Source organism: Kogia breviceps, chromosome 4 (genome assembly GCF_026419965.1).
Source record: "Kogia breviceps isolate mKogBre1 chromosome 4, mKogBre1 haplotype 1, whole genome shotgun sequence".
NCBI classification, from domain to species: Eukaryota; Metazoa; Chordata; class Mammalia; order Artiodactyla; family Physeteridae; genus Kogia; species Kogia breviceps.
This window is the reverse complement of record NC_081313.1, coordinates 147,500,418-147,523,077: the sequence shown is the minus strand read 5'-3', so window position 1 is coordinate 147,523,077 and position 22,660 is coordinate 147,500,418. Positions and strand designations below refer to the sequence as shown.

Sequence of the window (22,660 nt, the reverse complement as noted above, 5' to 3'; positions counted from 1 at the left end):
TGTGTATATACATACACTATACATATATACACATATAATATACACAATACATACATGTACATACATATAGACACATTCACATCTACATATAAAAGCATATAGCATAAAAATGTACATGTACTGTATATATAAATTCATCATATATATACATACATATATATAAGATATATACACATACATATATACAATATATACCCACACATACACACCTATATGGAAATATGCGCCTGTACATACACATATAAATACATACACAAGTGTGTATATATATAGTACATAATATATACATATAATACCTATACGACATATGCACATACAGGTATACAACATATAGACACACCTATATATAAATATACACTGTATACATACATATATACAGTGTACATATACTGTATATATTCACACACCCATATATCAATATATGGGTGTGTGTATATATACAGCATGTTCACATTTATAATATGTATACTATATATAGATACACATACATACATGTATACAATATATACACACAAATATATAGGCTTGTATGTATACTGTATATAGTACTTACACATATACTACAAACGGATGCACATATAAACATGTGTATACATATATATAACATGTATACACATATACAGATTAATAGGCTTGTATATATTCAGTATTTTTACATATATAATTTTGTTTTAAGGAGTTGACTCATGTGACCTTGAGGCAGGCAAGTCAGGGCAGGACTCTGGGCTGGAGACACAGGGAAGAGCTGATGTCCCAAGCCCACTGGAGGAACAGCACCCTCTTCCTATGGAACCTCATTTTTCTCTCCCGTCCTTCACCTGATGCACGAGGCCCACCCACGCCGAGACATTGACAATCTCCTTTTCGCAAAGAGGACCAATTTCAGTGTGAATCTCTTCTGAAAAATACCTTCCTGGCCACATCTGGAATAATGTTTGTGGTTGCCGGGGCCCCACGCAGTGTGCACACGAGATTAACCATCGCCGTGCTGATGATGACACTTTATTTTCTCCCTTGACCATTGTCACTACTATTCCAATTAAAATGGCAGTGCCATGAGGGCAGGGCATTTCCTTTTTTGCCAGTACTGAGCGTCCAGGGTCTGGTGCCTAGCACAGGCTAAATACACGGCATTTTTGTGAACAGACGCCGGGATTCCGGCTGTCATATTTAATGAGGAATTATAGTCTTATTTGGGGGCCGGGGGGGGGAGGTCACGGTACGTCAAGGGCGGGAGTCGAACCCGCCACTCCAGGCCCCGAGGGGTCTCGGGCCGGTGGGGGTGGCCTGGGGCAGCCGAAGACGTGCGTGCGTGCGTGAGAGCGGGCGAGTCCACGGGGCGGGGCGCGCGCGCCGCGAGTGGTTCATCCAGGCCCTCGGCTCATTGTGCTCGCCTCACGCCGGCCCGAGTTCGCGGCAGCGCTGGAGGCCCCGGGCCTGTGACCACAAAGAGGGAGCCGGGGGCCGGACGGGAGCGCGGCGGCGGCGGCGGCTAAGGCCCAGGCCAGGCCCCCTCCCCTCAGCCTCCCGCCCGCCCGCCCTTCTGTCCCGCCTCCGCCGGCGGCGCCGCGGCCCTCTTCCTACCGCCAGACTAGCACGGTGCGGGGGCCGCGCGCGAAGACATGGCAGAGAAGCTGGAGCTGAGGCTGTAGTCGCCCGTGGGGACCGAGCCCGCCGTCTGCCCGTGGCCACTGCCGGTGTACGTAAGTGCCGCCCGTCCCCTCCTCCGGGACCCCCGCCCCTCTTCCCCCAGGGCACGCGCTGAGCCCACCGAGAAACGGAGCGAGTCGAGTCGCCAGACCCTCTTTGGAGCCCCCCTTCCTGCCCCGCCGTGGTTCTCAGCGGCCGCTTGCAGCCCCCGCGTGCAGGGTGGGCAGAGGGGAGCCGGCGCCGGCCGGGGGCGCGGAGTCGGCCGCGGGGACCCCCCGCTTCCGAGGGCCGCCCGAGCCTGGCTCCGGTTGGCTCTGCAGGCCTGGGGACCCTGGTCCTGGACTGCAGGCGGGGTGACCCTTCTGTACTTTATGATCTGACATGTAGGCTTTGTTTTTCCTGGTAGTTTATTCTTGGCGCTGTCAACGTGCTTAGTTTTTTTTTTTTTTTTTTTTTTTTTTTAATTTTTGAGAACACGCTTTCCTCCCTCCTTCCAGTTTTTTGTGTTTTTGTTTTGTTTTAGTTAGGCATTTTGTCCCTGTGATCTTGAGTGGCCTTTGGAAAATGACATGCCAAACGGAAATTTACACGGGCGTCCGGTGATTCCAGAAATGCAGTGTGTCCGGCCAGGTGGGCACCGGCCTCTCGTCTCCGGTGGCGGCGTGGTGCGCGTGTTCTTGTCTCAGGGTTTACGCTTGGGCCCCGCAGCCCACCTTCGGGAGGGAAAGCGCAGCGGGCGCCTTGGGCCGGCGCCTTTGTGGCGCCCTTTGGTGCGCTTGGCCTGCAGGGGACCGGCCTCCAGGGGACCCGGCGGGGAAGCCCGCGCGACCCGCCCCTCGCGCGGGCTCCATGTGTGTTAGTTTGTGGAAACTGTGTCGCAGCCGTGGGCGGGGTCGGGACGCTGGGACCGCCTGGGAGCCGATGTTGACTCCGGGCCCGGGTTCTCCGCACTTATCTGAGGTCCGAGGGTTTCCAGCCCGCCACTGCGCACTGGCGCGTTCTATTTTGCTCTTCCTGTGCCCGGAGGCGCGGCTGAGCCTGGGCTCTGGCTGTTCCGGTTGGGTAACTCCGGGTGGCCCGGGTGGGCGGCCTGAGCAGTGGGCAGGGCGCGGAGACATCCCAGGGGAGGGAAACTGAAAGTGGGGAGAACCTTCAGAACTCCAGCTGATCCACTCGCCTCGCCTCCCCGCCCCTCTTACTGCACTTGTCATGTATGGGTTGGCTGGCCGGCGCATTTTTCAAAATGTAATCATTTGTTTATCCTTCGTAGCCGTGAAGCATAGTTCACTTGTTCACAGTTGTAGCACTTTTGACAGATGATCGTCGTCAGGTGGCAGAGCAATCCTGTCATCCCATTTGCTGCCCTTTGGCGCCAGCTTGCCTCTAGCCTCTTGGCTGCTAATCTCTCTGTCCCTAAGGTTTTGGCTTTTCCAGAAAGTCAGGTAAAGGGAACAACAGCACGTAGCTTTTTGATTCTGGCTGCTTTGGCTCAGCAAAACCTATGCGAGATTCATGCCTGGTTGGTTTGTTGTTGTTGTTGTTTTAAATATTTATTTATTTAGTTATTTACTTGGCTGTGCCGGGTCTTAGTTGCGGCACATGGGATCTTCATTGCCGTGTGCAGTATCTTTTAATTGCGGTGTGTGGGATCTAGTTCCCTGAGCAGGGATGGACCCAGGGCCCCCTGCATTGGGAGCGCAGAGTCTTAGCCACTGGACCACCAGGGAAGTCCATCATCCCTGTTGTTGCAGGTATGAGACGCCACTCACTTTTCTGGCTGTGTTGTATTCCATTTTCTGTTTGTCCATTTGCCTGCGGGTGGCAGGACTTGTGGGATGTTTCCAGTTTTGAGGGGATCAGGAATCAAGCTGCTGTAAACATCCCAGGGCAGGTTTCCATGTGAACTTGGGTTTTACCTCACTTGAGAAAATACTTAGGAGTGGGACTGGGGTCTGTGCTAAGTGTATGTTTAACAACCCTTGTGCATCTTAGAAATTGGTTATTTTTCAGTAGTGGAAGAGCTTAGAAATGGTGTGAAGTAGGGATCAAAGTTCATCCTTTTGCGTATGGCTATCTAGACACAATATCCATGTCCTACATGCTTCCAGCAGCATTTCTCAAGAAGACTATCCTTTCTCCTCAAAATTGGCTTTGCAGCTCTGTTGAAAAATCAATTGTCCTTATATGTTTGGATATGTTTCTGGGATCTACATTCTATTTGATTGACTTCTTATATCTGACTCTTGGTTATAATATATTCTTTCACTGATTTCTTTTCACTTGCTCATGTAAATAGTCTCCCAGTAATATAGCCTTACCATTTTACTGGACATACCTAGGTATACCTGAAATGCATTTGATAAATCGATGGAACTTGCACTCAAACTAGGGTTACTTTCCAAAAACACTGAAAATGTTGAGGTGTAAACACGATGTCTTCTATAGCCTGCCTGCCTCAACCAAGTGTATGTTAACACACCCCCACGAGGTATTTTGCATGTGTATGGCACTGTTGAGTCTGGGGAGTATGAGAGTGGTATGTCCTGTCTATCCCAAGAGATGATCATAGGACATAAAGGAAACATTAAGGAAATAGATAGGAAGAGTCAAATGCCAAATGTTCAAATATTTCTCATGTGTTTTTAATATTTACATTGAGATAAATAAGCAAATTATTGTAAAATAAAATACAAAAATTTAGAGAATATTTCAAAATGCTCTTTATGGCCAGATGAACAAGATACTAGGAATAAATAGTGGAATTTTCTGGAACCAGCTTGTCTTTCCATTTTTTTAATCACCATTGAGTGATGGGGTTGTGTTTTATTCAGTCTATTGTACATGTGGTTGTGAATAAGATGGAACTCCTCTCAAAAAGAGAAATGAGCACAGAATATATGTTGTCAGCTTTTCTAAAACATTTTTTCACGTTCTGACTCATTTTTCTTTGTATTGGCATTTCAAGGGATTTTGATTTTTAATTTGACTCTTAAGAAACCTTGATAACTTCAGTGAAATCCCATGAAGATAATATAAACAACTGTAATGGAAAATAAAAAGATGATAATAGCAACCAACACTGTGATATTTCTTGTCAGTGTTCTTTAGAATTTAGAATAGTAACAAATCCCATATTAATTTGACTTTTTGAACTTTGGCCTTTACTTTGGTGGAAGAAGTTCCTTTCAGTTTGCTTATTATCTGTTTGCAATTAAAAACAATTTATGGGCTTCCCTGGTGGCGCAGTGGTTGAGAATCTGCCTGCCGATGCAGGGGACACGGGGTCGTGCCCCAGTCTGGGAAGACCCCACATGCCGTGGAGCGGCTGGGCCCGTGAGCCATGGCCGCTGAGCCTGTGCATCCGGAGCCTGTACTCCGAGCAATGGGAGAGGCCACAACAGTGAGAGGCCCGTGTACCACAAAAAACAAACAAACAAAAAAACCCAATTTATGACCATACTTTGATATGATCATCTTAGAGTTGTATCGAGGGAGGATAGTTATGCAAATACCTATATATCTGTGGGTTCAAGGAAGTTTAAAGGCTTGATATTTGAATCCTGTGGAATGTGGCCTCCTTTCCCAGAGGGAAATGAACATATGTATGTACTTAATGTAGTTTAAAATAAAGCAACACCTGTTCGTAGAGGCATCTTCTATTCCAGGCATGTTTAGGTATAGGGAAGGGGAACAAGAGCTATAAAACATAATTCTTGTCTATAAGGAGTTTACAGTTTAGGGGGGCTGAGGGCACTCCATGACTCAACGAGGATCAGCCTGATGCAGGTGGCTACACGGTCACCTTTGGATAAACTTGGCTTTAGGAAAGACCAGCCTACTCTTACTCTGTTAAACTCTTTAATGCGGTGTCCAATAAACCTGAATAACAAGCACAAATGCCACTTTAGAAATGTTTCCAGGGGGGCTAACAGCCAACAAGTTAATATGATTCCTACACACTTGACACAACTCACCAGAGGTCTTGAATTCGGTGAGCATATGGACCTCCTTTAAGAAAGATCACCAGTTAAACTTGGAATGCTAAGTTCTAAGAGAATGAAGTAAGTAATAAGTGATATTCAGGTTCAGAGGTGGAAGAGAAAAGAGGTCTCACCTTGAGTAGAACATTTTGTTGGATTCTCCAAAGTGGCAAACAATAAGGAGAACACTAACTAACTAAGACTCTGAATAAGTTGAGAAATAAGATGAAAGCCTAAGATGAGGGTCAAAATGTCCCCTAGATTTAAGGATACACTTAGGTTGAAAGGGAAACTATTGAAAAAGATGTAGAAAATGCTAAATATTTCACAAAATATTTATTAGAACAAAAACCTATTAGAATAAACCAACTTAGCAAAGTTTGTTTGCAGAATATGAAAGCAACATACACGCATCACTTGCATTTCTGTACATTAACAATGAACAATCCAGAAAAGAAATTAGGAGAACAATTCCATTACAAAACCATCAAAAAGAATAAAATACTTAGGGATAAGCTTAACCAAACACATGAAAGACTTGTACACTGAAAACTACAGCATTATTGACAGAAATTAAGGAAGACATAAAGAAATGGAGAGACATCCATGTTCATGAACTATTGTTAAAATGTCCATTTTACACAAAGCTATCTACAGATTTAATGCAATGCCTATCAAAATCCCCTAGTTTTGCAGAAATAGAAGAAACTACTCCAAAATTGATATGTAACCACGAAGGACCCTCAATAACCAAAGCAAACTTGAAGACCTCACACTTCCTTTTGAAATGAAGTTTTCTTGTTATTGTGGGTTAAAAATCCAAAGTCCTAAGTGTCCATAGATTATCCTCCTAAATTTATATTTAAATTTAAATTTATATTTAAAGCTCTGTCATTCTCAATGACAGGGCTTGCAGGGCCTGAGTGGCATTGAGGGCTCCTTCAATATCTGTAGCATGGACTCCTGTCACTGACATGCTGTGGGTATCTCACAGCCTTGGCTGTTTTACCAGTTTACCAAGTCCAGGATGAACCATGCTCAGAAAGGGCCCCATGCTTGCTTGGTTTCATGCTCTGCTATTGCTGTCTTGACATTCTTAATGATTTTATCTTTGAACTTACGTTTTGTAAGTAAAGTTTACGGGACAATAAAATATACCCATGAGCAGAGGAGACATGTGCAATATGTGTGTGTCTACCACAATTCCTGCTGCCCTATTCACATCTAGTTTTCACCCTGCTTACGGTGTGCTTTCCATGACATGCTTATCTGATAGCCATTTGGAGTCTTACTGAGTTCCACCAGAATTCTGTGCTACTAGTCACATCCAAGACTAAGTCAAGGTGTTAACAGCTCTGGAGGCCATGCTTTCCATTTGAATCTGAACTTACTTCTAACAGAAAGAAAGTAGTTGTGTTTTAAGAAACAAGAATGTCCAAGGAATCTGATCATATCCTTGCTTACTCGTTTTACTTCCCAATATTAGCCAAACACTTCTGCTGAAAAAGATGACATATATGAAAAAGAGAAGACACAACAACCCACAGAACCCATTTAGGGCTCAACCTCATCTAGTATGATGTCATCTTATCTCGATTGTATCTGAAAAAAGAATTTACTTGGGCACATTCACAGGTTCCAGGTGAACATGAATTTGGGGAGGACACTATGTACCCCAGTGCAAATACTTTCAACAACACTTTTTCTTTGCAGTTTCAACAAGAGGCACTCTATTTTCATTTTGCACTGGAACCCACACATTATGTCACTTCTGACTGTTAGAGCCCGTGTTGGAAAATGGGGCTTCACGACATAGCCAAGTGAGTCCGTCAACTGAATGCTAGAATTATCCAGACTTACCCACTTTGTTGCAGCAAGGTGGTTCCAGGCAAACCCATGTGAGAGGGGCGTGTCCACAGTGGAGCAGAGAACTTTTGTCTCTCTACCACCAGACTCACTCCCAAGATGAAGGAAAGAAGAGCTTAGCAAAGCATGGCCAGTTATTCTTCCCAACTTTGCCCGTCAAGTCGGTCACCTCACCTAGCCAGTGTCAGTGACTATAAGAGCAGGGAGGTTAAAAGTTATACTAATCAAATTCCCTTCCCATGGTGGTACCATTAGGAACGAGAAGGGAAATTGTCACTAGTGGTCCCCTGTTTTTTTCAATCTCTTAACCCACTCAACGATGCCTTTAAGCCTGTAATTAACGGAATATGGCTCTCCCTTCAGGAAAAACAGACCTTTACCAGGACAGTCCTGCTCACACTTTTATGGGGCTACTCACTTGAGTGGCCTCCTGGAACTGCTGGTGGACGACTTCGAGCTTCATCCGAAAAGTCTCTGATATGGGTGAGAAATTGCTTTAATTTAAATTAACTCCAAGGCTACTCATATCCAATGACCAGAAACAACTTTTTGTTCTACCAGCCATCCACATCACAGCTAACCAGAGACATCTGATGAGGTTAAATGACAAACTAAGATTAAATACATAAAAGCATCCAGTAGTACAATTCAGAAATCATAGAAATGTTGCAAATTTAAAAGTACACCTTTGCCAGTATCAAATTCTTCACAGAGAAATTAAAAGGGCTCACATTAAACGCTCTTATGAATTAAGGTCCCGAAGTATTAAAGCCCAAGCTTGAAATCAAGTGTCCTTGTTACTGTGGGTTGAAAATCCAAAGTCCTAAATGTCCATAAACCATCCTCCCAAAGGTACATTTTGTTCATGCTCAGTGACAGGGCTTTCATTGCCTGAATGGGACTGAGGGCTCCTTCAGTATCTGTAGCTTGCACTTCCGTCACTGACACAGGTGTGGGTCTCGCAGGGCCTTGGCTGTTTTATCAGTTTATCAAGTCTCTCATGAACCGTGCTTTTAAAGAGTCTAAAGAGTTACTAAGATACAATCTGATTTTACAGCACTATCCCCAAAATTTAAAAACAATATCAAAAGAAAGCCGATCCCCCACTCCTAGAAGAGTGAAACTAGGCACATTTTTGTTCCCAGAATCCAGTACAGAATTTGACCAAAGAACATAGAAGAAACTCAATGGCATTTGGGACAAAGATAAAGTCTCTTTGGTTTTAGCCTCACTAGGATGTTCATTCGTTTATGCCATTTAACTGCAATTTCTGACCTGTGAACTTCGAACCAGGAGGAATCTTTTAGCCTGACGTTGGTTTGTCACTATGAATTTGCCACGTGCAGGCACAGCCCTGAGCATCTGTCACACATGGACTCTTGAGTTATCCTTCCTCTGTGATGACCCTGTGGTTCACACTGCAGTACTGAACTGATTATGGGTTCAGTCGAGTGACATTACACCTCCAGTTCTGATGCGTAGATTTGACAGCCGTATGCCGCCATGGCCATTTTCACTGCCTCCTGCTACGGACCTGCATAGACCAAAGGCGGCTGCCTTTAAGAGAACCTTGCTTTCTCCAACATAATTGGAGAAAATCCAGTGTCAGCTTGGGTCCACATGTAAAGGGAGTCACTTGAGCCTACGGTAGACCGTATGTGTCAATGCCGACAAGTTCTAGGAAACGTTTCCCTTACAATTGAGTCTTTGTCTCAGTCAAGCCTGCTTGGGAAAAACTGTACCTGAAGAGTAAGGCAAGGTGGACGGCTGCCTGAGACTTTCCTACCCTGTGAACTCCTGCACACTCTCAAGTCAAGTGCCAGGTAAAGGCTCTGTATACTAAAGACCCTCCAGGTGCCTTATTCATTCCGCTCCACGTATCGCTTGGTCACCTGCAACTCCCTAACGCCCTTTTCTGTCAGACCTTTACTTAAGTGGCTCGAAAGAAACAGCCACTCTCCCACGCCATAAGCTGCAGCCATCAGCCAAAATCAAAGTATCGTATGGCTGGTGTAGTGGGTTGGATGGTGGCCCCCCAAAGAATATATCCATGTCCTAATCCTTGACTGTTACCTCATTTGAAAATAAAGGTTTTGCAAATGTTATTAAGGACCTTGAGATGGGATTTCCATCCTATATTACCTGGATGGGTCCCAAACAGACTGACAATTGTCCTCATTATACAAGCAGGGCAGAGGGACACGTGAGACAGACAGAAGAGAACATACAGACACAGAACGGGGGATGTGAGGACAGAGACAAACACTGAGTGAGGTAGCCTCAAGCCGAGGAAGCTGGCAACCACCAGAAGCTGAGAGAGGCACGCGACACAATCTCCCCTAGAGCATCTGTAGGGAGAGCAGCCTTGCTGACACCTTGATATCACACATCTGGCCTCTACAACTGTGAGATAGCAAATTTCTATTGTGTTAAGCCTCCAAGTTTATTAGTCTCCCAGCAAGCACGGGACACTTATACAGCAGGCATTAAACCTTTTCTAGGCTTCAGCAGTTTACTGCACAAACCTAAATATTTTCAAACAGTCAGAGGTCTCAACATCCCACCATACATTAAAGACCAGGGCACTAGACTACCTTCCTTAGCAGTACCAAAATATTTTCCACATGGACACTTTCCTCTCCAAAATGTCTGCTCCTTTCTTTTTATTTCTCAGTGCTCCCAGGTAATGCACCAAATGTTAGGGTCTTCTAATGACCTTCCAGCAAGTACAATGCCTTAATTCCATTTGGTTTGGAATAAATTAGGAAATAAGAGAAAAGAGGGAGGGCTGGATATTCCTGTTACTGCTGATAACCCTGGCTTGAGAATCCAGTTTGAATGAAATGATCACATAACTGAACCCCAGAATTGGGCAGACTTACTAACTAGTAACACACAGAATGAGAGAAACAGAAGACACTCACTCACACTCTCAAGGGAGAGGACAGAATTAGTCAAGGCAAGCATGCTCACTGAATTCTTTTCAAGCTTTCTATATAAGTCACTTGATCATCCTGGGGCAGAGTCAGTAAAGAAGCAGGGCTGAGATGACCCTAGCAGCTCTCTTGACAGGACTGAAACATCAGGAGCAGGAAAGGAACATTCCCTCACTCCCCACCACCACCACCGCCAGCAGTAAAAAGTGATCATCCACATGGACAATGTAAAAGAAATCAGAAACTACGCTAACTCTGATTCACTCTTCGTATACCCACAGCTAATCAGGAGCCTTGTGCAAAAGCATCTTGAGTAGTTGCTAATAAAACTCTTTAGAAGCAGACCTCTCCGCATGCCTCAAAGGGAAGATGCAGACCTGTATGCTTCAGGATTTTCTCACCAAAACCCCACACAATTTCTGTACTACTCCAGCCACGTATGGCCTAGCCCTACCCTCATACCTGTTTTTCTTGGTTTATTAATAAAGAAACACAGGTGGAAATAAAGAAGAGATATCAGGTAGAAAGCTATAATAGTGGGGAAAATAATATAAGTGAAGTCAAGTACCACCACCATTTACTAGTAGTGAACTTTCATCACCAACATTAACATTTTTTCCTGTTTTATCTGTAAATAATAACTAATATGTATATAACAATTTTCAATTTAATCAAATCTCATTTTTATAACTACTTCACAACAAGTAACACGCTAAGGCAACATCAATAGATGAAAAAAGGTAGTCCCTGGCCCCAAGGAACGTTGCCCAGGGGAAAACAGAGTTATGTAAACATACAAATACAATACAGTGTAGCGAGTGCAACAATCAGGCATGCAGGAGTGCAAGGGTAGCAAAAAGGAGCGTGCGGTCACAACACTAAAAAGAAGACTGCACAGAAGACATAACACGTACATTGAGTTTTGAAAAATGAAGTGCGTTTCCCAGGTGCCCCATAGGGAGAAAGGAATTCTTGGAGGAGGGAAAAGGATAAAGGAAGGCAGTGAATTGTTCATAGAATCCAGAAGTGAAGTAGGCAATGGCAGGAGAAATGATTGGACACAGGCATCATGAATACTTGTGTGTCTGCATTTTAGCAAGTCCATTCTAAAGGAAACTTTGAGGATCAACTCGCGGGGTGGGGGGCCATGGGGGGACAGAACTAGTCACTCCTGCCAGAAACACCGGAACCACTTTCTACCAAGCCACCAAATAAAACGACTTCAAAGGCAACATGGTATCACAGGAAGGGCTTGATTTTTTGTTTGTTTGTTTTTAGTTCATTAGGCCTCACTTAAAATTCTGATTCCACAATGCACTTGCTTTGGGATCTTGAACAACACTCATAACCTCTGCAAGTTTCAGTACCGTAAGTTTATGTGATTACCTTCATCTGTAATATCCCTGTGCTGCAATCTTAATGGAAATTCAAGTTCAGGTCAAAGACAAGTTTCTCTGTGACTTCTCCTCTGAATTGATTCAAAAGCTGTTCTCTCCTGTCCTCATTTGGCTTCTCTAATGGAATCTCATAAGAACTTCTATGACCTCTTTGTTTTTTTGTTGTTGTGGTTGTCTGTTGGTTGTTTTTTAATTGAAGTATGGTTGATTTACAATGTTGGGTTACTTTCAGGTGTACAGCACAGTGATTCCCTTTACACATTCTTTTCCCTTCTAAGTTATTACCAAATATTGAGTAGAGTTCGCTGTGCCATAGAGGAGATCCTTGCTGTATCTATTCTATGCCTTCTTTGAATGACATAGCACTTGTTGTCTGTATCATTTGTATGTCTGTGGTTGCTTTGTGACTGAAAATGAAATGTTTCTATTTGTTCATGTCCTGGCCCTTCCTTAAAAATATGTTCATTTATCTATTTCATATTCATTGACTACATCTTAGACACGGTGTTAACTTCTGCTTCTAGATGTTAGTAAAATATAGACCTTCCTGCTCAAAAGGTCACAGTATTTGTGGGAAAACAAAAAAAATGCACAACCTATGTCTCAAAGAGCTTTGTACTTCCCAAAGACAACACACCTAGTAGGTACAATAAATACACGTATCATACGTAAATGTATAAATAGTTAATGGGATTAAAAACTAGAGATAACTGCTTTTTGATTCTGAGGAAATGATGATTATATTTCACCAGGAGCTCAATACCACTCTGAGAATGAGGGCTTAACCCCCGTCCTGACTCAATGCATCGCTTTCCTATATAAAAATACACAAGTCTGTACATACGCTCTAGCAAAAGGCTTATCTGGCATGAATTTCAGATAGCAAGAAGAAAAATTCAAGAGGTTCAGAAAAGCATCCAGAAGCTCACATGATTACCTGGCACTAATGCAACTTGCTTGACAGGAAAATAGAGCTGGAAATCTCACAAAATTAGATGATCTTTGAAGAATTTCAAAACCGCTTGCTATTCACTGGAAATCCTAGAAGAACAGCTTCTTTTAAATGTACTGATAATATGCTTTACAGCTTAATATTCAGCAGCCTATGTTTTGGCTAAGTCAGCTTCAGGAAAGAAGGAAACTTGTCGTTTCGCTCCATTTACTTTGGAACCTCTGGTTCCAAACATCTACTTCTGTGCTCAGTCATCATCTGTAAAATGGAAGCAACTCTAAAAAAACATAGTTACAGGGGGCTTCCCTGGTGGCGCAGTGGTTGAGAATCCGCCTGCCGATGCAGGAGACACGGGTTCGTGCCCTGGTCCGGGAAGATCCCACGTGCCGCGGAGCAGCTAAGCCCGTGAGCCATGGCCGCTGGGCCTGCGTGTCCGGAGCCTGTGCTCCGCAACGGGAGAGGCCACAACAGTGAGAGGCCCGCATACCGAAAAAAAAAAAAAAAAAAAAAAAAAAAAAAAAAAAAAAAAAAAAAAAACATAGTTACAGAGATGTTGCACAGTTTCATGTGTCATTGTCTTCATTTGTTTCACAATACCAATAACATCTAAGCTACTACTGAAAGAGTGCTATGTTATTTGGGGTCATCTAGTGCAGCTCTGTCAAAGTAAAGAAAAGGAAAGGGGTCTAGAATAACTATAATTTTCCCAAGGGGACACAATTATTTTACGGTAAATCTGGGACAAGAACCCTGATCTCTTTGATCCCATTCCATTGTTCTTTCATTGGGTTCTGAACAAGCCAGAGAAATCAAGAGAAATAAAACTCCTATGGGCTATGTCCCTGGTACAGGACTTGGCAAGATTGGAATTGGAGCACTACATATTAAGAGGCATCTGGGAAATTCTTCCAACTAATTGAGATATACAGACCAGGTACATAGAAAACAGTACATTTTCTGAAGATGATTCTGTGGCATGAACAGAACTGGTAACCGAAGGGGTGTGTGTGCTGGAGTTCCAAACAGGATGGGTGAATTCTTGTTTTCTGGCACCTTGAAGACTCCACCCCAATATGCACATTAAAATAAAAATTAACATTTGAACTGTGTCATATTTAATCCTGCATGCTCGTGTAAGTCAACAAAATATTCTATATATCACTTAAGTTGTCACTTACTTTTAAACTAGATTTTTAATTTCTAAAAGTCTTTTCAAACACAAAACAGAGGTTGCAAAATGGTATATGGGAAGCTGCAGAGATGAAATAAACGTATTTCATTCAGCATAAAGATGAATATCCAAACAACTTCTTCAGAGCCTAAAGTGTCCAAATCCACTGTCTTCAGTTTGTAGTCAAGGCTTCCGAAAAAATATGCTAATGGTTTCCTAATTACCCAAATGCCCCGTATCTGTTTCACTAAGTATCATTATATATCATGGAAAGTTTTCTCAGTGACAGAGAAAGACATCCTGGCTGAACATCCCCCTGCCCGTGACTCAAAGATGATGGTCTTCAAGCTACCTTGAAGGCTTTGGAGCCCACTTTATCCATTACTAATAGTAATGGAGGAAAACACTTAATATTCTGTTTGCTCTGTAGTTGTTAAATCACTTCTTCCCTTCATTAAAATGGATGGCCCATGGGCTTCCCTGGTGGCGCAGTGGTTGCGAGTCCGCCTGCCGATGCAGGGGACGCGGGTTCGTGCCCCGGTCCCGGAGGATCCCACATGCCGCGGAGCGGCTGGGCCCGTGGGCTGTGGCCGCTGAGGCTGCGCATCCGGAGCCTGTGCTCCGCAGTGGGAGAGGCCACAACAGTGAGAGGCCCGCGTACCGCAAAAAAAAAAAAAAAAAAAAAAAAAAGGATGGCCCATAATTGAGTCAGTTTCCATAATTGGAAACTGAACAAATTTTGTTGGTTTTATTAATGTCATAGGTTTCTAGGGAGGGTCTACTCAATAACTAAGTCTAGTTTCAGTTACAAATAAATTATAATGTAACTTTGAATAAATTAAGCTCATCATAAAGGAAGGATACTGATAGTTGCTACTACCCCTTCACTGAGGGGCTCTTGTAAAACACTAAATAAAGTAACAGAGGTGTATATGCGTGCATATATTTTCAATGATATTTGTACACATTTAAAAAGACCTCTACAGAATGCATTCTAAAACTCTTGAAGCTGTGTGTCCCTAGTTCCCAGGTCTCTCATTAAAACTACTTACATGAACAAAATCGTATCTATTAGGAGAGCTATCAGAGTGCTCCAAATACTACTTCTTGCACTACCTGTCCCAACCCGTTGCCTTCCTCTTCCCATTAGTCCTCAATTTAGAAACCCCGGAAATGTGTTCATTAATTTATGAACATATTTCTTCATTCAGCCAAGAAAACTGATTGATCCCTTCCCAAATTGCAGGCACCATTCTTCACTATGTTTCATAGGCATGTTCAGGAAACACAGCAGTGATGAACACAGATGAATAAACCCTCTCGAGCTGAGGGGGGAGACAAAAGTCAAGAAGCCAATATAAAAATCATAAGTATACATATATAAATAGAAATTAAATAAATGGATAGAATAACTAGTATATCAGGGAAGTGCTGGAGAAAAACAGCAAGCAGGGAAGGGAGATGGAGATTGTTAGCTGGTAGGAGGAGGCTGCGATCTGAAATGAAGTGATCCATGAGGGCTTTCTGGGGAAGATAAAATGTAAGCGGGAACTTCAGGTTGTGAGAGGGGGCAAGGAGCGCATGCACCTGGGAAGTGAAGGGTCCAAGCAGAGGGAACACGCAGATGGAAAGGCAATGAGGAAAGGGTGGGCTTGGAGGATCCAAGCAGCAGAAAGGATGTCAGAGTGTGGAAAACACAGCGAGCAAAGTGGGAGAAGGAAATAGTCAGAGAGGAAACAGAGGTCCAGATTTCTAGGGCTGTGGAGGCACCTTGAGGACTTTGCTTTTTCTGTGAAGAAGCCATTGAAGAGATGTGAGTGACATGAACTGACTTATGTTTTAACAGGATCTCTCTGGATGCCATGTTGATTAGAGACTGTAGGAGAATAAGGACCAGCCCCAGAAGACCAATAGTTGAATCAAAGAAGTGATTACTCAAAAATGCGCTTCCTCCTCAGTGAGGACGCAGAGCAGGGATCCGCACATAATGGCCACAAATCACATCAGGCGCTCAGCCTGGATCTGTGGGACTGTGAGCTAATAATGGTTCTCACGCTTAGAAAGCTTGTTGAAGAAGAAAGAGGACGAGAAGTTACAGAAACTGTATATGGCTCACAAAGCCTAAGATATTTAAAATCCAGAAAATGCTTTCCAACACCTGATGTAAAGCATGTGGCTGGTAGGAGGCGCTCAACAAAATTCGGAAGAGGAATACATGAGTCAATTAGTGCCTGAAAACATTGTAAAGTGATAGGTGTCAAGAAACATTTATGCCTTCAACATTAACCTTCACAAATGATGCCATTTCCATTGAGCTTTTGAAAAATATATTCTGGCTTTCAAAACAATAAACCAGAAGGCATTTCCTCACATAAGCAAGGTCATAAACAACTGTCACGTAAAGTTGAAATAGCAACAAATCAAATAATAACAAAAACACTTTTATACATTTTTAAACCTTACAAAGGTTTATTTCATGTTCATTATCTAATTTAGTCCTCAAATCAATGCCATGAGATAGTTATTACTTTCCCATTAGAAACAACCACATAGTAAATCCTTAGTGATTGCTCAAGAAACGCTGAAATCTGGAGTGTTACATCTATTAATGCCCAGGTTGGGTTTTTCCCATGGGAACATTGGATTCTAAAATCAACAGGGATTTTCAGATCCAGATGGCAGGCTAGGAAACATCTTTACTTTCTGTTCCTCCTGAAACCATATTGAAATAAAACTGTAGAAATACCAAAATTAATCAACCAATAAAAGCCAAGACACTTTGGAAGTCATCAACCACAGAAAGATGTCAACACACTTCGACAAGGCAAACAGTGAAATGGAGGAGCCATGAATAAAATAATGAAGAAAAGACTACCCTAAGTAAGGTCTGCACAAAGCCAGTCAGCTTTTGCTGAGCTCTGGTTATAGTAAAGGGCAGAGGAAAGAAGAGGGGCTGAAAACAAGGAGAAAAAAGTCATTTTAGGAAAAAAAGTTCATTTAATGAGCTCCAGGCAACACTCAGCCTGCTGCCATACTAACTCGTGAATTACAATGCATTGTTGGTAAGCAAGACAAGAAAACAGGGAACAAACAAAACAAACAAAAATCAAGACACTGTTTCTTACTGAACTCTTCCCAAATGAGATCAAGGAATGATGGTTCAATGCCACAGCTGTAAATCATTTCTGCTCTTGGGGAGCTTAGAAAGGGCTTAGAATATTTACCCTTTCTTTTCAGACAGAATTTAGGTCTGAGCAAAAGCTTTTGTGGCCTCCAACCCTACAGTTTATTGGGGATGGAAGTCCAAATTTGCTGTGACATACCATAAAAAGAATCTCATCAACAGAGGGTCACACTAATTTTGGAATATATGAATTATGCCCAGTGTTACTTTAAATAGATTTTAAACAAAAATATATAAATACATTTTTGCTCATCTATATGATTCTGGGTTCTGAAACTTCTACATGTCACATGTGTGATATATAACACACAATGTCAGCCCCAGGAGGCAGAAAACACTCCAGTGAAGCAAGGCAAAGAAATGAGTTTTAAACAAGGTAAAGTGCTGTGTAGACCAGGATTGTTCAATTCTTTCCTGTCATGCTGAAGCTTCCAGCTCCTGAATAACAACACGTTTCCCTTGTCCTAGACACCCAAGAGCACGTCTCCTCTCTTGGGCATAAGAATTTCTAGAGTTACATATGTGTAGTCAAGGGTGGACCCAGCTGGCAGACTCACAATGACCAAATTGTGTTGATCGTACTTTAAACTTTCATAGCTCGACGCTCAAGTTGCAATAAATGATATATTTGCTTGCTAGACATGAATGAGATGCCTTACTGGATATACTCCAGGAAGGCCAGAGAAACTGGTTTCTAATCCAAACGGAAAAATTCACTGGTGAATTTCTTTCAGGATAGCCCATGATTTATCTAGAATATAATCTTTACATATCTGGATCCTTCAAACTAGACAAAGGGAAAATCCTAGCTTCAATCCTCACTTAGAAATGTGGAATGGTGCTATGCTCACAACTGGTGGTCCCTGACCTGTATCTTCTGAGATTAGAACCCACTGTGATGGATAACCAAGTCATGCATTGAACAAAAGAAGACCTCCTACAGGGCAGTGTAGCTGTTCCTTACAGGTATGGCACTTAGGGCTAAGTACCATAAGGACTACAAGAAAAAAAGGAAAACAAGTAACACATGAAGCATATATGATAAGGAGGCACCACAGTCCAGAGCACGAGCTCTGGAATCACACAGGCCTGGTTCGAATCCCGGCTAAGCCACTACCATCTGTATACCCTGAAGAACAGTCGAAGGTTTAAATGTTGTTTTACCAAATTTCAAAAAAGAAGTGAAGAAAGAACCTATCTGCCAGGAAGGGACATCGTGGGGTGCAGCATGCAGTCAGGTCAGGCTCTGCATCCCCTGCTCAGAAACCTTCACCGCCTGGCTCATGGTGATGCTGGCAGCTGAGCAGCCCTGGAAGAGGTGCTCCAGTCTCCAGGCCTCGCAGAGAAGCTGGGGAGGTCCCCGGAGGAGGCTGGCCACACCCTGGCAACTCTGGGTGCCTCCTGCCCTCAGCTCTGAGCAGGCTCTAGTCTCTGGCCCCGTGGTGGGGAACGGCTGGCCGATACATACGCAGGGCTGAGGGGCCTGCAGATCTGGTGCCCAGGCAGGGTGAGCTCTGGACGAGAAGGCTTCCACAGTCCCCAACAGTCTCTGCACGGTGGCCCGTCCGGTGCTAAACACCTGCCACCCACAGCGAGAAGTCCCAGCCGCTAGAAAGTCCAGAAGGGGCCCCGCCCTTTGCCCTTGGGCCTGGGTTTCTCCAGGGGCTGGGTTTGCATGTGCTCCCCCACCCCCGCCTCACCCCCTGCCCCGCCCACCCTTTCTCTGTGATGCGTACAATGGACATGTCACAGAGCCAGGCTGAGCCTTCCAGTGTCCAGTGCGTACTGGATCTTGAGAAGAGTTAGAAGCTAGGGAGAAGCTCTTCCACTTTTACTCTCTGCTCTCAGATCAGGCAGGCAGCAGCTCTGATATGGAAGCGATGGACACCACACCTCCTTCCCAGGCTATTATTTTCCATTCCGCTCCTGTTTTCCCCAGCACCCCATTTACGGCTTTGGCGGGCACCGATGCCTCAGCAGGCAGCACCTCTGACCCCGAACCTATGGACACCACACCTCCTTCCCAGGCTTTTATTTTCCATTCCACTCCTGTTTTCCCCAGCACCCCATTTACGGCTTTGGCGGGCACCGATGCCTCAGCAGGCAGCACCTCTGACCCCGAACCTATGGACACCACACCTCCTTCCCAGGCTTTTATTTTCCATTCCGCTCCTGTTTTCCCCAGCACCCCATTTACGGCTTCGGCGGGCACCGATGCCTCAGCAGGCAGCACCTCTGACCCCGAACCTATGGACACCACACCTCCTTCCCAGGCTTTTATTTTCCATTCCACTCCTGTTTTCCCCAGCATCCCATTTATGGCTTAGGCCGGCACCGGTGCCTCAGCAGGCAGCACCTCTGACAGCAAAGATATGGGCACCACACCTCCTTCCCAGGCTGTCATCTGCCAGTCTGCCCCGTCTCCAAGGAGAACCACTACCCATTTCACACCGCTGTTCCAAGATATGAGAACACACCACCCAGTGGTAGCAATGCCTCAGCCCATGCCTCGACTCATTTACCTGCAACACCGGACAACAGATAGACCAACACTTCAAAGTTATGACAGAAAGTTGAGTAAGTTATACACTTGCAACTTCATTGATTATTATTAACGAGCACAACTGTAGTGCTTAGACTGTAACAAGTACTATTCTAAGTGCTTAGCAAATATTAACTCACTTGCCTCATAACGGCAACCTTATAGCTAGGTACTATTCATAATATTCACCTTTTTGGGGGGAAACTGAGGCCCAGAGAGGCTGAATAGCTTGCTTAATGCCACACAGTAAGTTGGTGGCAAAAACCCAGGATTAAAACCAGACCGTCTAGACTTTCATCACTTTGCGGTGTCCCCTTCTTATAAGTTGTGGTTAGGGAAGGGACTAAATTGAAAAGACTCTGAACTAAAAGGAGAAGGGAGAAATGAGAAAGTGAGTGATCCTAGAAACTAGAGAAGATTTAGCCTCAACGGTATTTAGTTCAATGGTATTATTCAGTCTACTACAAGGGAGATACTATTATCTTTCTCAGATGCAGGAAATGAAGTTTAAGGAAGAATTTGTCTTAGGTCTACAACTGCCAGAGTAGAGATTTAAATTCTGCCAGTGAGACTTTAGGACACACTCTAAACAACTTTAATCTGTGTCCTTAACTACTGCATAATCCTTGGTTAAGAGTCACACTTAGGTATCAAGACCCAATTGAATACAACACTATGTACTGTCTCCTCTTTCACTTTATTTGCCTGGTGTGTTCATGAATCTTGCCAGGAGCAGAAGAGTTCAGAAAATGGTTATGCACGTTTGCTAACAGAAAGCATTTACTGTTTGATGTGCACGGAATAACGGAAGGCTTTTTAAAATAAAATATGCCACCAAGTAGTCAAGTGTCATGACAGAGCTAGCCCCGTGGGAGTCATGAGGAGACTAAAATTATCTCCAGTTGTGCAGGTAAGAAAAGTTTAACTAAAGGCAGGTGTAGTTGAGCCAAGCCCTACAGCACAGAAGTAGGAATTTGGATATGCACGAATGGGACAAAAGACATTTGAGGCATGGGAAACAGTTTAATGCAGAATGGATGAGAAATATGCATTAGACCTATTCTACATCAACTGGCTTATTAACTCAGTAAATCAGATTTAGTCAGTCAAAGTAGCTTGAGCTGATTACTTATCCAGGGGATAGCTGTTCAGAGTAATTTTTGTCATAGAACAGGAAATAAAATTGTTGAACTACAGCTTTAGGCTTGCTAAGTGAAATAGATTGCTCTAGATGATTTTCAAGTGACTTACTTGGTACTATTCACAAAATTGGGGGTTAACAATTGCTTAAGAAAACAAAGAGAATTGATTTGAAATAGTACTTGAAGGAGTTACTGTGTAAAGTATCTGTTCAGTAGCTCATGGTAAATGGATGTTTATAATCTCCATTGGACAACCAACTACCTTTTTGCAAGTGGTAATGTGAATTGCTGTTGCATACACTATAGTAATGACCACCTATCTAATTTGCTGTCCAAACCAGAAATCTTCTAACAATACTGGTCTCCTAATAAAAATAAGCACGGAGGTAACACACACTGGGTGTCTCCCATGTGCCTGTGCATGCATCTATACCTCACTGAACAGCCCCCAAGAGAGGGACTCCGAGTGTCCCCATGCTGCTGGTGGAGAAACAGGCACAGGAAGGTTCAATAGTCTATCTAGCTGAGATCACACAGAGGGCGGGAGAGCCCGTTTTTAAACCATCTGCCTCCAATTCCAGGTGCCAGGAGCCAGACTCAGCCTACAGCTCTCTTCTGCTCGTCTGGAGGTGAAACCATGTGTCATGATTAGTCAAATCCTGTCTTCACTCATCAAAGGAGCTTGAACACTTGCACGTCCTCCAAGTAGCATGTAGCATAAGCAATAAGATGTTTGCCCCAGTATTGTCCAGGAACTTGGAATCAGCTCTGCCTAGTTAGGCTGAGCCTGTTAAGACTGGAGAGGACCACCGATCTTCCCCCTGGGCAAGTGCCTTTTGACCTCCTGCCATCAGAGGGCCGAAAACTCCAGCCAGAGAATGTGCTGAGCCCTGTTGCCTAGTTACGCCAGCTCAGAACGATGATGAGCACACCTTTTTCCAACCACCTTTCCTCATGCTCCCCATGCCTCATGCTGCCCTGCCTCTTTATTCTTTGTCCCATAGATACCCCAAGCCCCTTGCCTTTGGGGAGGCGGATTTGAGACCTATTCTCACGTCACTTCCTCACTTGGCTGCCTCGTGAATAAAGCTCCTCTTTGCTGCAAACCTCAGCATCTCAGTATTTTGGCTTGCTGTGCCTCAGACAAAATGGTTGGGAGCAGTGGTAAAGGTCCCTTGCCTGCGAAGGAAACTGGTTACTAGTGGTCATGCTGCCGATGTTTTCTCCTCCCGGGGGGGCAGACGTCCTGCTATTCCGGAAGGGGAGGAAGGCAGGAGCTGGACCCTTGCTCTCAGTGTCACCGTCACGTAGGAGCTCGTTAGAAGCACAGAATCCAGGCCCCACCCAGAACTACTGAATAACAGCCTGCATTTAACAAAATCCACGAGAGGCATACCCATATTCAAGTTGGAGAGGCTCCAAAGCTGGAGTCCAAGGAGCTCGCCCCTAGGGTCATCCCCTCCTCTGCAGCCAATGAAAACCAAGCAGAGATTCATCCCGAGTGTACTCTGCCTCAGTCACTTGGATATCACGTGAGCTCATTTAATCCTCCCCAGAACCTGCAAATGAGACTGAGGGTCAGAGTGGTCAAGCACCCAAGGTTCCATAAAAGAACATGACCAAGGCTCACTGGAGCCCAGACCTCCAAAGAAGAAGGCCCTTGGGCACAGCATGGCACCACAGCAGCCCAAACCGTGGGCCTGGAGGGTAGGCCATGGTCCCCATGCACAGTTCACACCATTCGACAGATGCCCACAGCAGACCACAAGGCAATATGAGAAGTAAGTTCTGATTGTGGAATGTCTGAATTTTGAGATTTAAAGAAAATCTCTGTTTTGGG

At 44.1% G+C, this 22,660-nt stretch overlaps 1 long non-coding RNA gene across 3 annotated transcripts; it reads left to right on the top strand.

Moving 5' to 3' along the window:
- The first annotated feature begins 1,584 nt into the window (after positions 1 to 1,584).
- LOC136794082 (uncharacterized) lies at positions 1,585 to 21,926 on the top strand. Of its 3 annotated transcripts, none has more exons than XR_010840378.1 (2): positions 1,585 to 1,699; positions 21,402 to 21,926. It is a non-coding gene; the product is annotated as an uncharacterized lncRNA (long non-coding RNA). The 3 variants fall into 3 exon arrangements; XR_010840379.1 differs by having other exon boundaries at positions 1,585 to 1,703; XR_010840377.1 differs by lacking the exon at positions 1,585 to 1,699 and adding an exon at positions 19,534 to 19,713.
- The last annotated feature ends 734 nt before the right edge of the window (positions 21,927 to 22,660 follow it).